We start from the raw sequence: 13,601 nt of genomic DNA, 5'->3' as shown, positions 1-13,601 counted from the left end.
CAGCCTCCCGAGTAGCTGGGACTACAGACGCCCGCCACCTCGCCCGGCTAGTTTTTTTTTTTTTTTTTTGTATTTTTTTATTAGAGACGGGGTTTCACCGTGTTAGCCAGGATGGTCTCGATCTCCTGACCTCGTGATCCGCCTGCCTCGGCCTCCCAAAGTGCTGGGATTACAGGCTTGAGCCACCGCGCCCGGCCAAAAGTTCTTTTTAAGAAAATGTGGTACATATACACCATGGAATACTATGCAGCCATGAAAAAGGATGAGTTCATGTCCTTTGCAGGGACATGGATGAAGCTGGAAACCATCATTCCCAGCAAACTATCACAAGATCAGAAAACCAAGCATGTTCTCACTCATAAGTGGGAGTTGAACAGTGAGGATACATGGACACAGGGAGGGGAACATCACACACCAGGGCCTGTTGGGGGTGGGAGGCTAGGAGAGGGATAACATTAGGAGAAATACCTAATGTAGGTGACCGATTGATGGGTGCAGCAAACCACCAGGGCACGTGGATACCTATGTAACAAAACTGCACGTTCTGCACATGTAACCCAGAACTTAAGGTATTTAAAATTTTAAAAAGTTCTTTTAGAAATGTATTTTGTATTTTATTTTTATAGAGTTAGAGAGGACAACTGCAGTTTTTGTTTGTTTGCTTGTTTGTTTTTCCTTGAGGAGTCTCGTTCTCTCACCCAGGCTGCAGTGCAGTGGTGCGATCTCGGCTCACTGCAACCTCTGCCTCCTGGGTTCAAGCGATTCTCTTGCCTCGGCCTCCCGAGTAGCTGGGATTACAGGCGCTTGCACCCTGGCTGGCTAATTTTTGTATTTTTAGTAGAGATGGGGTTTTGCCATGTTGGCCAGGCTGGTCTCGAACTCCTGACCTCAGGTGATCTGCCCACCTTGGCCTCCCACAATGCTGGGGTTACAGGTATGAGCCACCACACCTGGTCACAAGTGCAGTTCTGTTACATGGATATATTGTGTAGTAGGGAAATTTGGGCTTTTAGTGTAACCATCACCCAAACACTGTACATTGTACCCAAAAGGTAATTTCTCATCTCTCACCCCCTCCCACCTTTCCAAGCCTCCCGTGTCTATTATTCCACACTCCAGGGCCCTGTGTTCACACTGCTTAACTCCCACTTATAAGTGAAAACATGGTTATTTTTTGTTTGTTTGTTTCTGAGGGGTTTTTTAAATCTTTATTTTCTTGCTTTTTTTTTTCTGAATTTTTTCACTTAAGATAATAGCCTCCAGTTCCACTCATGTTGCTGCAAAAGCCGTAATTTCATTTTATTTTATGGCTGAGTAATATCCCCTGGTATACATATACCACGTTTTCTTTATCCCATCATCCGCTGATGGATACTTAGGTTGATTCCATATCTTTGCTACTGTGAATTGTGCTGCAATAGACATACAAGTGCAGGTATCTTTTGGATAGAATGATTTCTTTTCCTTTAAGAAGATGCCCAGTAGTGGGATTGCGGGGTAGAATGGTAGTTCTATTTTTAGTTCCGTCAGAGATTTCCGTGCTGTTTTTCATAGAGGTTGTACAAATTTACATTCCCACCAACACTGTATAAGCATTCCCTTTTCTCCACATCTGTTGTCGTTTGACTTTTTAGAAAGTCTCGCCCTGGTAATATGTGTACAGATTTGAACAGCTGTTTGTTCTTTCGGCACATCTGTTCTGTTACAACGAGTTAATGTTACTGGTGAAATAATAATAGGTTATTAAGAATCAATGGCAAGGCTGAGTGTGGTGGCTCACGCCTGTAATCTCAGCACTTTGGAGGCCGAGGTGGGTGAATCACTGAGGTCAGAGTTCGAGACCAGCCTCACCAACACTGCAAGACCTCATCTCTGCTAAAAATACAAAAATTATTATCCATCTCAAAAACAAAAACAAAAAAAAAAAAGGAAGAAAGAAAGAAAGAATCAATGGCAAGACTGTTCTTTCCTTACACCATGTGGCTTTGAGGTCACAGTGATACAGAGACTGTGAACTAGAGAACATACTTGGTTCAGGTCCTCATTCATCTGTGAACGTGCTAGGTGACCTGGGGCAAGTACTTAACCTTATTAAGCCTTATCTGTAGAGGAGGGAAAATAATATCACTCTCAAAGGGCTGTTCTAAGAATTGAAAGAGAGGCCGGGTGTGGTGGCTCATGCCTGTAATCCCAGCACTTTGGGAAGCCAAGGTGGGCAGATCACGAGGTCAGGAGATCGAGACCCTCCTGGCTAATACGGTGAAACCCTGTCTCTACTGAAAATACACAAAATTAGCTGAGCATGGTGGCGGCAGGTGCCTGTAGTTCCAGCTACTAGGGAGGCTGAGGCAGGAGAATGCCATGAACCCGGGAGGCGGAGCTTGCAGTGAGCCAAGATCCCGCCACTGCACTCCAGTCTGGGGGACAGAGTGAGACACCATCTCAAAAAAAAAAAAAAAAAAGAAATTTACAAGTCTGTCCATAGCAGTTTAAAGAAATTTAAAAAGCCACCATAGAAATATCTCCTGTTTTTCTTTGAATTTTTACATTTAAGACAAATGAAAAAGCAAACTAAAATGTATCTAGTGATAAATGTACCACTACTGTACCCCATCTGTTCAGTTCTATCAAAGAGTCTGGAATATAATATTGGCCCCCTATTCAGTCTTTCTGGATGGTACACAGGCTCTTTGAAAGAAGATAGTCTCTTGTTAACAATTCAGAAAATCGTTTGAGATTCCTTAAGATAAATATCCCGGCCCGGCGCGGTGGCTCAAGCCTGTAATCCCAGCACTTTGGGAGGCTGAGACGGGCGGATCAAGAGGTCAGGAGATCAAGACCATCCTGGCTAACACGGTGAAACCCCGTCTCTACTAAAAAATATGAAAAACTAGCCGGGCGAGGTGGCGGCGCCTGTAGTCCCAGCTACTCGGGAGGCTGAGGCAGGAGAATGGCGTAAACCGAGGAGGCAGAGCTTGCAGTGAGCTGAGATCCGGCCACTGCAGTCCAGCCCAGGCGACAGAGCAAGACACCGCCTCAAATAAATAAATAAATAAATATCCCCTAAAATAGCACACCTCTATTCCCTGCATAAAAATTTATATGTGGAATTGTATGACCAGAGGAATAGATCAATTCATGTTACCACCACCACCACAAAAGAACTGTCTGGTTCCGCTAGATGAATTTCCAGGTAATTATGCTGAGCAGAAAACGCCAGTCCCCAACGTTACATGTATAACGTTCTTTTTCTTTTTTTTTTCTGTTTTTTTTTTTTTGAGACAGGGTGTCATTGTTTTACCCAGGCTGCAGTCCAGTGGCACGATCTCTGCTCACTGCAACCTCTGCCTCCCAGGGTCAAGCAATCCTCCCATTTCAGCCTCCCAAGTAGCTGGGACTACAGGTGTGTGCAACCATGCCCGGCTAATTTTTGTATTTTTCATAGAAACAGGGTTTCACCATGTTGCCCAGGCTGGTCTGGAACTCCTGATCTGAGTGAGGTGATCTATCCACCTCGCCCTCCCAAAGTGCTGAGACTATAGGCACCAGCCAACGCGTCCAGCCAGGATTCTTGAAAGGGGAAATTTATAGACACAAAGGATGGAATAGTGGTTGCCAGGGAGGAGGGAGGTTAGTGTGGCTTTAAAAGGGCAGCAGGAGGGATGATCCTGCAGTGATGGAATGTTCTGTGTCCTGACTGTAGCAACACCAATATCCTGCTTGTGGTATTACACTATAGTTTCCTATAACAGTTGCCATTAAAGGAAATTGGGTTAAAGGCTACGCAAATCTCTCTGTATTATTTCTTACAAATAAAAGGGAATCTGCAGTTATCTCAAAAAGTTTAGTTTTAAAAATCAAGGTTGATTTCTCATTGGGAAAATTTTGGCAATTGAGATAATTCTCATCTTTCTAAATTTCGCCTAATGATAGACGTCTTCCACAATGATATCGAGGCCTAATTCCTTCAAAGAGAAGACACCAGCAATGACAGACTTGGTGTCTTACAGTTGAGGACTTGAAATCTCCTAAAAGTTGTTCCCATATGAACTTTACCTCTACCAAGTAGAGATGCAGGGGGAAAAGCTCACCCCCAAAGCCTGGCATTGGTTCCATCACAAAACTTCAATTTGTAGACTATATCGACTAAACATTTTTCAAATTAATAATCACAAATCCTAATTACTTTTTTTTTTTTTGAGACAGAGTCTCATTCTGTCGCCGAGGCTGGAGTGCAGTGGCACGATCTTGGCTCACTGCAAGCTCCGCCTCCCAGGTTCAAGCGATTCTCTTGCCTCAGCTTCCCTAGTAGCTGGGATTACAGGAGCCCCCCACCACGCCCGGCTAATTTTTTTGTATTTTTAGTAGAGATGGGGTTTCGCCATGTTGGCCAGGCTGGTCTTGAACTCCTGACCTCAGCTGATCCGCCCGTCTCGACCTCCCAAAGTGCTGGGATTAGAGGCGTGAGCCACCACGCCCGACCTCCCAATTACTTTTGTACCAATCTTTCAGTAAGGGAACCCTGGAAATAGTATCAAATTAAAGGATAAAGTGCAACACATACTACAACATAATTTGCTTAAGACTATTTGTAGCCTAAATTTATTACATGAATTCTAACTCAAAGTGCCTCCCCCAAATCGTTAATTTTATATTTTTTTGTACTTTTTAAAAAAAGTGATAAATTTCAGAAAATACCACCTGTATGCATTTTCCTTCATCTTATTTACTAAGACCTTATGAACTTTTTTTTTTTTATTTGAGATAGGGTCTCACTCTGTCACTCAGGCTGGAATGCAATGACATGATCCTAGCTCACTGCAGCCTTGACCTCCTGGGCTCAAGCAATCTTTCAGCCTCAGCCTTCCAAGTAGCTGGGACCACAGGTGCACATCACCATGCCTGGCTGATTTTTAAAATCTTTTGTAGAGACGGGGGTCTCCCACACTCCTGACCTGAAATGATCCTCCTACTCAGCCTTCCATTCCAGGTGTTGAGCCACTGTGCCTGGCTCCTATTTCTGCTTTTCTTTTTCTCTTGGTTCCAGTTTACTTCCAGCTATTGTGCTTTCTCCCTAAGTCAAGTTCAAGTTATTGCTGAGTGAGGCTGAGGCAGCCTCTTAGGTGCGACATTTGTGCTTGACCACTCCCTTTGTCACGGGCCAGACTCTAGATTGGTTGTCCACTGGGGGGACTGGACCCAGGTCCCAGCCAGTCATGCCAGGGTGGCAGAGACCCCCCCCCAAGCAAGTGGTGTAGAAGAAACTCCTTAGAGGACTGGGGTATAAGCATTCTGAGGACGTGCCTGTACAGGTGACAATAATTATTTAGGGCTATCTTCTTTAAAGAAAGCAGTAGATTACATTTTCTTACTATATGGGGCTATTCTACATTTGAAAAAATGAGACCAAGCTTTGAGCCATGGTGTGTTGTTGAAACAATCATTTACTTCAAGCATTTCCCCTGTTAATCATCTTCACCATTAAATTAACTGAAGGAAAAAATTGATAATTTACCAGTCATGAATTTTGTGGACAAACTTCCCATAAAGGAGAATCAAGTGAGATTTTAATATGAAGATAAAAGACTCTGCCAGAAGTATTCTTTTTTTTTTGAGCCGGAGTCTTGCTCTATCACCCAGGCTGGAGTGCAGTGGTGTAATCTCGGCTCACTGCAACCTCCACCTCCCTGGTTCAAGCGATTCTCCTGCCTCAGCCTCCTGAGTAGCTGGGATTACAGGAGCTGGCCACCATACCTGGCTATTGTTTGTATTTTTAGTAGAGAGGGGGTTTCAGCATGTTGGTCAGGCTGGCCTCGAACTCCTGACCTCATGATCTGCCTGCCTCAACATGCAGATCATGAGCCATCATGCCTGGCCTGCCATGAGCCATCACACCTGGCCTGCCAGAAGTATTCTTTACTGGCTTGACCTTTGTCTCAAGATACATAAATATATTGATGTAATGAATCTTCCTGACGGTAGAAATGTGTAATTTCCAATCTGAATAAAACTAAGCTACAGCTGAATAATTGAAAAGAGTATCATATTACTTTGATTATTTTAAAAGTGAAAGGAAAAATATCTAAAAATTGACAAGCGATGATACTTCTAGACACTTGATTATGTAGTTCTTGATTAATCTCTCATTGGCAGGATCCAGAAGATAAAAGTGATCCCCTGGAAGCTGGTGAATGTTAGTATTTCCACTGGTCACATCTTTCCAGGCTGAAAATAAACAAGATTATATTCAATAACAACCCCAACAGCAACTAAAGATTCACTTCAAGACATTATTTCTTTAAGAGCTGACACCCTGGAGTACAGTTACTTTCAAAGCCTTATGTTCCAGGTGACAAAGCAGGAGCATTGCCATCTTGGCCAAGCCCCTCCTTCTAAAGTTTACCTTAATCAAAAACCACCTAAATCCAAAGGGCATCAGTCTAATGGCTGAGGTCACCATAACCATAAACCACAGATAACATCTCCAACCAGAAATGTTCCAAACTCCTCCCCAACCAGAGACATGTTAGTCCCAAGATAACCCCCCTCCGGCCAGGAAGACGACAGCCTCGAGATAACCCTGCTTCTGACCGCCAGAAAGATGTCTGCCCCAAGATAACCTCCCCTCCTCCCAGAGACATTTCAACCCCACCATAAAACTTCTCCCTCACACAGAACATTCCAAGCTTGTAATAAGCCCCTCACCCTAAAACCAGTGTACTCTTCATCTGTAAGAGAAAGTGCTCCTGACTGAAATCGGCCAGGAACCCCTCTCAGGTTTTATCCTAAGAAAACCTGTCTTTGAGTGTTAAGCTGTGTTTCATGTATCTTTTATCTTTCTTTAACTTTTATACTAGGTGTCCTGCATTTTTTATTTCTTTGAGACCTATCAGTATACAGCAGTTCCCTCATTTTACATAAGACCAACATCTCTCCTTTTATACTAAATACAACTTCAACTAATTTTTTACTCATTGCAGTAACTGCTAGTTGACATTGGTCAAAAACCATCGAACATAAATATATACACCTACTATGTAACCACAAAAATTAAAAATAAAAAAAATTTAAAAGCTGGCCTGGCGGAGGTTGCAATGAGCTGAGATTGTGCCATTGCACTCCAGCCTGGGTGACAGGTTAAAGTCATCAAACATATATTTCAATACAATACCCGAGACTAAAAATAATTTCACCTTCTATGTCCTTTGCTATGTCTTCAGATCCAACAAAACATGTTAAGTCACAAGAAAGAACACCCTTAGATGGTATGTTAGAGCTGTAAACATAAAAGAGCTGGTTAGTAATTGTTCAAAATCCATATCCCAGAATCTTTTCCTGTTCCTAACGTCAATGAAACCTGGGGTGGGTTCACTTCTTTTCTTTGGCTACTTCTAGCAGTGTAAAACATTTTTCATCAATGGCACTTCTACCTATCAAAGCCTGCCTGAGACTCAGTGTGGAGACTAATTTCCAATATCTAACTTCTAGGATGTGACAAATGGCAGCAGGATGGCACTGGGGCACACAGTTCAACTCAAGGTAAGGCTGGTGGAGCCAGTCCTTTAAACTATCATCAGAAACAAAGACCTCTTTGGTAACTCTCAGCTCTCCTTGGCCCAGCAGAGGGTTGCTCTGCACAGAACCTCACAACAGCAGCAAACATGTTTATTGAGTCAGAGGCTCAGTGCTGCGCTAGACACTAGGGGCACGTGGAGAAACAAACACAGTCCCTTCCCTCCTGCAGCTGAGAGACTGGCTGGGAGACAGACATTACAGAAGCAATCATTCAACTAGAGAGAGATGGAAGGTGCTACCAAGTCCAGGGGATGGAGAACTCTTGGCAGGAGGCTGGAGGTGGGGATAGGATCAAGGCAGGTCTCCTGGGGAAGGGGAGAGGATCTGAAACCTGAATGAATAGAAAAGAACCAGTCAAAGGGCAAAGAGCCAGCAGAAAAAGAGGGAAGAGAAAGATAACAAATTAATGGCTAGGTCAGGTGTGATGGCTCGTGCCATAATCCCAGCACTTTGGGAGGGCAAGGCGGGAGGATCGCTTAAGACCAGGAGTTTGAGACCAGCCTGGGTAACATGCTAAGACCCCATTTCTACTACACAAAAAAATTAGCCAGGTGTGGCCATGTACTTGTAGTTCCAGCTACTTGGGAGGCTGAGGTGAGAGGATCACTTGAGCCCAGGAGGTCAAGGCTGCAGTGACCTGTGATTGCACCATTGCACTCCAGCCTGAGCAACAGAGTAAGACCCTGTCTTAAAAAAAAAAAAAAAAAAAGGCCAGGCGTGGTGGTTCACGCTTGCAATCCCAGCACTTTGGGAGGCCAAGATGGGTGGATCACCTGAGGTCAAGAGTTCAAGACCAGCCTGACCAACATGGAGAAACCCCGTCTCTACTAAAAATACAAAACTAGCTGGACATGATGGTGCATGCCTGTAATCCCAGCTACTCAGTAGGCAGAGGCAGGAGAATCCCTTGAACCCCGAAGGCAGAGGTTGCGGTGAGCCGAGATCGCACCACTGCACTCCAGCCTAGGCAACAAGAGCGAAACTCCCTCTCAAAAAACAAAACAAAACAAAACAACAACAACAACAAAGGCTAATTTTCAGAGAACAAAGTGGAGTATTGGGACAAATTAAGGTATAAGAGGTATGCAGGTATAAGTCTAGGCTACATAAAGGAATTTGGTTGTCCTAAGAGTGAAGGGAAGTCACCAAAAAGATCAAACAAGGTACACCATGATCAAACTGGACTTTTATCCTCTGGATAGAGTGTGGGTAATGGATCAGAGCGGGACCAAGTGTATGTGATAGGTCCACGGGAGTGGGTCTTGCAATCATCCCGGCAAGGATTAGCTCATGCCCAGAATGTAAAAAAGCAGCAGCACCCCACACCCACACCCCATCCTAACAATGAGAAAAAAAAAAATGAAAAACAGAAAAACTACAGCATCATGACTTGTGAACTCAACAGAGAGCTGTGTTTGCGAGGCAAGCTAGAAATCAAATTCCAAGAAGGACAGATTCCCACTACAGAGAGATGGGGCCGGTAGACAAGGTCAGGTGGCACAATGTCCAGGCAGAAGAGGTATCTGCTGTACATGTGGTAAGACTCAAATTAGCCGAAATTTTAAAGTGTTGGAGACCCAGTGAGAATGGTGTGTTAGATGGAGTTCATACAGACTCACAGCCTCTTTTGTCTTTTTTTTTTTTCTTTTTTTTTAGATGGAGTCTCGCTCTATTGCCCAGGCTTGAGTGCAATGGCGTGATCTCAGCTCACCGCAACCTCTGTCTCCTGGGTTCAAGCGATTCTCCTGCCTCAGCCTCTTGGGTAGCTGAGATTACAGGTGTCTGCCACCATACCCAGCTAATTTTGTATTTTTAGTAGAGACGGGGTTTCACTGTGTTGACCAGGCTGGTCGCGAACTCCTGACCTCAAGTGATCTGTCCGCCTCAGCCTCTGAAAGTGCTGGGATTCCAGGTATGAGCCACCATGCCCAGCCATGCAGCCTCTTTTCCATGGGCCTTCACTAGGAGTTGACGAGAAAAATTAGGAGTGAGGCAAGAGGCTAGAGAGACACCTCCACAGTGCAGTTAGTTAGTTGTGGCAGTTGGACTGGCACTAGACTGCCACCTGACCAGGTCTGCTCTCATTGTAAGCAGAAGCCTTAAGCTGCTGGAGGAGGGGCATGAAACCCTCTCACCCAGGGTGCAGGTGAAGCCCTGTGGCTGCAGCGGGGGGAGGATAAAAGCATAAGCCCTGACCCCTGAGGAAGGGATGGGAAACAATTCTACACCAAAACCAAGCAGAGTTCTGCTGCTTGTAGGACGGGGCAGGAATCTTCCACCAAGGCAACCACAGATACAAGGCAAAAATGTGTTTGCAAGAGAGAAGGAGCAGGCATGCGGAGAAAGCCCCACTCACAGAGGCCAGGCATCGGGGTGGAGGGCACCTAGAACTCATGCTTCAGACTATCTAGGATGTCCAGGAACTCCCTGTGTTACCCACAGGCTAACATACATTGAGTAACAAGCAACAGCTGTCTACACTGGGGAGGGCAACAGGAGGAAGAGAGGCTGTTCTGTGAGTCACGGGGAACACTGAACGCCAAAGGTAGAGCAGGACCGCTGAGAAAAATTCTGCGACAACTGCATCCCACACCAGACACATAGTAATTATACAAGAGAATTTGAGAGCTGGTGGTGCACTGAAGGTGATCACAGCAACAACAAAACCCTACCCAGCTCAAGCCCAGTCTAGACTAACTCAACTCCCCACACTAATGGCCTGTCAAAAAGGAGACATGTGCTCAAATTTAGGTGTAAAACATTACCTTCAGTCTCTACTGTTTTTATGCATGATAACTGGGTTTTGATTTTATAAAATTATCACCGGGCATGGTGGCTCATGCCTGTCATCCCAGCACTTTGGTAGGCCGAGGTGGGTGGATCACCTGAGATCAGGATTTCGAGACCAGCCTGGCCAATACGATGAAACCCCGTCTCTACTAAGAATACAAAAACTTAGCTGGGCGTGGTGGCAAGTGCCTGTAATCCCAGCTACTCCGGAGGCTGAGGCAGGAGAATTGCTTGAACCCAGGAGGTGGAGGTTGCAGTGAACGGAGATTGCGCCATTGCACTCGAGCCTGGGCAATAAGAGCAAAACTCCACCTCAAAAAATAATAATTATTATTATTATCAGACACATAAGAAACCAAGAAATAACCCATTGTTGACAGGCAAAGCAGTCAAAAGAATCAGACGCAGATAAGACCCAGATGTTGGAACTCGCATACAGGGACTTTAAAATACGTATGATTAATTTGTCAACAGATTTAGTGGAAAAGGTGGGTAACATTCATGAACACATGGGGAATTTCATTAGAAAGGTGAAAACCAGAAGAGAGTCAAATGGAATTTGTAGAAATAACAGAAATGAAGAAGTCCTTTGACAGGCTCATCAGTAGACTTGATACAGCTGAAGAAAGTCAGCGACCTTGAAGACAGGCGGAGGAAATTCTTCACACTGAAACACAAAGGAAACTTTTTAAAAAAAGAGACAAAACAGAACTTGCAAGAGATTTGGGACAATATCAATTATGAAACACCGTAGTATATCTGGCATCAGGATCCCAGAGGAGGAACAGTAACAATTGTCCCAAGCAAGAGAGGAGGACAGCTTATATGAGTTGAAGTAGTCACAGCTTCTGATACTTCTTGGCTGACAATGTCCATTTCGGCCACCAGCTCTGAGCTTTGGTGGTAATGATGGGGGAAGAGAACTGGAAAAACTCTGATTTCATTTGTATTGGAAAAAGCTGGGACATGACGAGGACCGACTGAAAAGGAGAAGGAGCAAAGGGCAAGATTTGGAAGAGTTTTTGAAATTTGGAGAGAGGAAGTTAAAAGTTGTGAGTAACTGCTGCAATTTGACTCACTGGAGAAAGGGTGAGAATGTCAACATTTTCTACATTCTATAAGTGGAATGTCCCTGTGAATGATTTCTGTTAATGTTTTATTTGTGGTGTTTGGGAGCTTTCTTTGGAGTGAAAAAACTCACTGGTTGTTTTTTGGTTGCGTTTTGTTTTTTAAAAATAGCTCGTGGTTTGTTGTGTGCCAGACCCTCCCCTCTACCAAGCAGTTAATTCTCACACACCACCTTGAAGAGTTGCTATTCTTATCCCTTCTTTGACAGATGAGAAACAAACTGTTAAAGAAACTTGCTCAGATTCTCGTAGTAAGACACAGGGTTTCAGTCTGCTAAGCGGACTTTAAAGATGGCATGTTTCACTATTGTGCAAGTCTTAATTATTAAAAGCCAGCTTGCCGGGCGCGGTGGCTCACACCAGTAATCCCAGCACTTTGGGAGGCCAAGGTGGGTGGATCACGAGGTCAGGAGATCAAGACCATCCTGGCCAACATGGTGAAACCCCCGTCTCTACTAAAAATACAAAAGTTAGCTGGGTATGGTGGTCTGCGCCTGTAGTCTCAGCTACTCGGGAGGCTGAGGCAGGAGAATCCCTTGAACGGGGTAGGCAGAGATTGCAGTGAGCCGAGATTGTGCCACTGCACTCCAGCTTGGGTGACAAAGCAAGACTCTGCCTCAAAAAAAAAAAAAAAAAGCCAGCTTTTGCATCAGTGATTGCACTGAATGTCCATAGTGATTTGGATTACTTCTCAGTTTTTTTCAATTTTGTTTTAAATTCACAAATAAAATTGTATAATTGGTGAGGTACAATGTGATATTCTGATATAACTATACATTATGGAATGATTAAGTCAAGCAAATTAACATATCCATCACCTCATATACTTAAACTTTTTAAAATGATGCGCACATGTAAAATCTACTTTCTTAGCAATTTTGAAATATACATGTGTAGTCACCATGCTGTGCAGTAGATCTCAAACACGTATTCCTGGCCGAGCGCAGTGGCTCACGCCTATAATCCCAACACTTTGGGAGGCTGAGGTGGGTGGAGCACCTCAGGTCAGGAGTTTGAGACCAGCCTGGCCTAGATGGTGAAAACCTGCCTCTACTAAAAATGCAAAATTAGCTGTATGTAGTGGCAGGTGCCTGTAATTCCATCTACTCAGGAGGCAGGAGAATTGCTTGAACCTGGGAGACAGAGGTTGCAGTGAGCCAAGATCACACCATTGCACTCCAGCTTGGGTGACAGAGTGAGATTCCATTTCAAAACAAATAAATAAAATAAAATAAAAATAAAAAAGATTATTGGGGAAGGATATACAGAGTATCAGGACTTCAGTTCTATCAGAAGAATCAAGTGTCTATACAGACATCCCATGAGACAAGGGAATGGAGAGATATTCATAGAACTTAATGAGTTCTGGAACAAAATTTACAAAAAATCAAACCCAGATTATTTCTCCCCACTGGTTTGCCTCCACACTTAAAATAACTAACAATCTATTTCTGCTGACCCTTCCAAGAAAATGAAAATGCTTTTGCATTAATTTACTCAAAAAATATTTACTATGTTATTATGTGATAAAATATGCATGTCTAATCATATATTTTCTAAAGAAAAATACAAGCTAGACATTTTTTTTTTTTTGACATGGAGTCTTGCTCTGCCCAGGCTGGAGGGCAGTAGTATGATGTTGGCTCACTGCAACCTCCGCCTCTTGGCTTCAAGTGATTCTCCTGCCTCAGCCTCCCAAGTAGCTGGGATTACAGGTGTGCACCACCATGTCCAGCTAAGTTTTTATTTTTGGTGGAGATGGGGTTTTGCCATGTTGGCCAGCCTTGTCTTGAACTCCTGGCCTTAATTGATCCACGAGCCTTGGTCTCCCAAAGTGCTGGAATTACAGGCATGAGTCACTGTGCCTGGCCATGCTGGACATCTTTCATAGATACAATTTCTGTGCCTAGGCTCCATTATAAACCAGTATACATACCATAGGTGGCCCCAAAGGAATGAAACCAAACTCTTAGAATTTTGTCTTCCCACATAAGCAAACTCAGAGCACTGCCAATCTATGTTTTTCTACAAGTAATTGTACTAAAAAAAGAAAGAAAAAAGCCTGTCTCTGTTACTTACGTGCAACTACTGATAAGGTTCACATCTGCC

General features: G+C 44.0%; 1 long non-coding RNA gene across 2 annotated transcripts; it reads right to left on the bottom strand.

Annotated features, from left to right (window-relative positions):
• Positions 1-899: 899 nt before the first annotated feature.
• Positions 900-13,601, bottom strand: LOC117088108. Of its 2 annotated transcripts, XR_004439005.1 has the most exons (4): positions 13,572-13,601; positions 7,194-7,276; positions 5,896-6,225; positions 900-950 (listed from the first exon to the last, which is right to left on the bottom strand). It is a non-coding gene; the product is annotated as an uncharacterized LOC117088108 (long non-coding RNA). The 2 variants fall into 2 exon arrangements; XR_004439003.1 differs by lacking the exon at positions 900-950 and having other exon boundaries at positions 5,427-6,225.

The sequence above is a fragment of the Trachypithecus francoisi genome, unplaced genomic scaffold (assembly GCF_009764315.1).
Source record: "Trachypithecus francoisi isolate TF-2019V2 unplaced genomic scaffold, Tfra_2.0 Contig00722, whole genome shotgun sequence".
Lineage (NCBI taxonomy): Eukaryota > Metazoa > Chordata > Mammalia > Primates > Cercopithecidae > Trachypithecus > Trachypithecus francoisi.
Note: the sequence above shows the minus strand (reverse complement) of the source record. Positions and strands in the feature narration are given on the sequence as shown.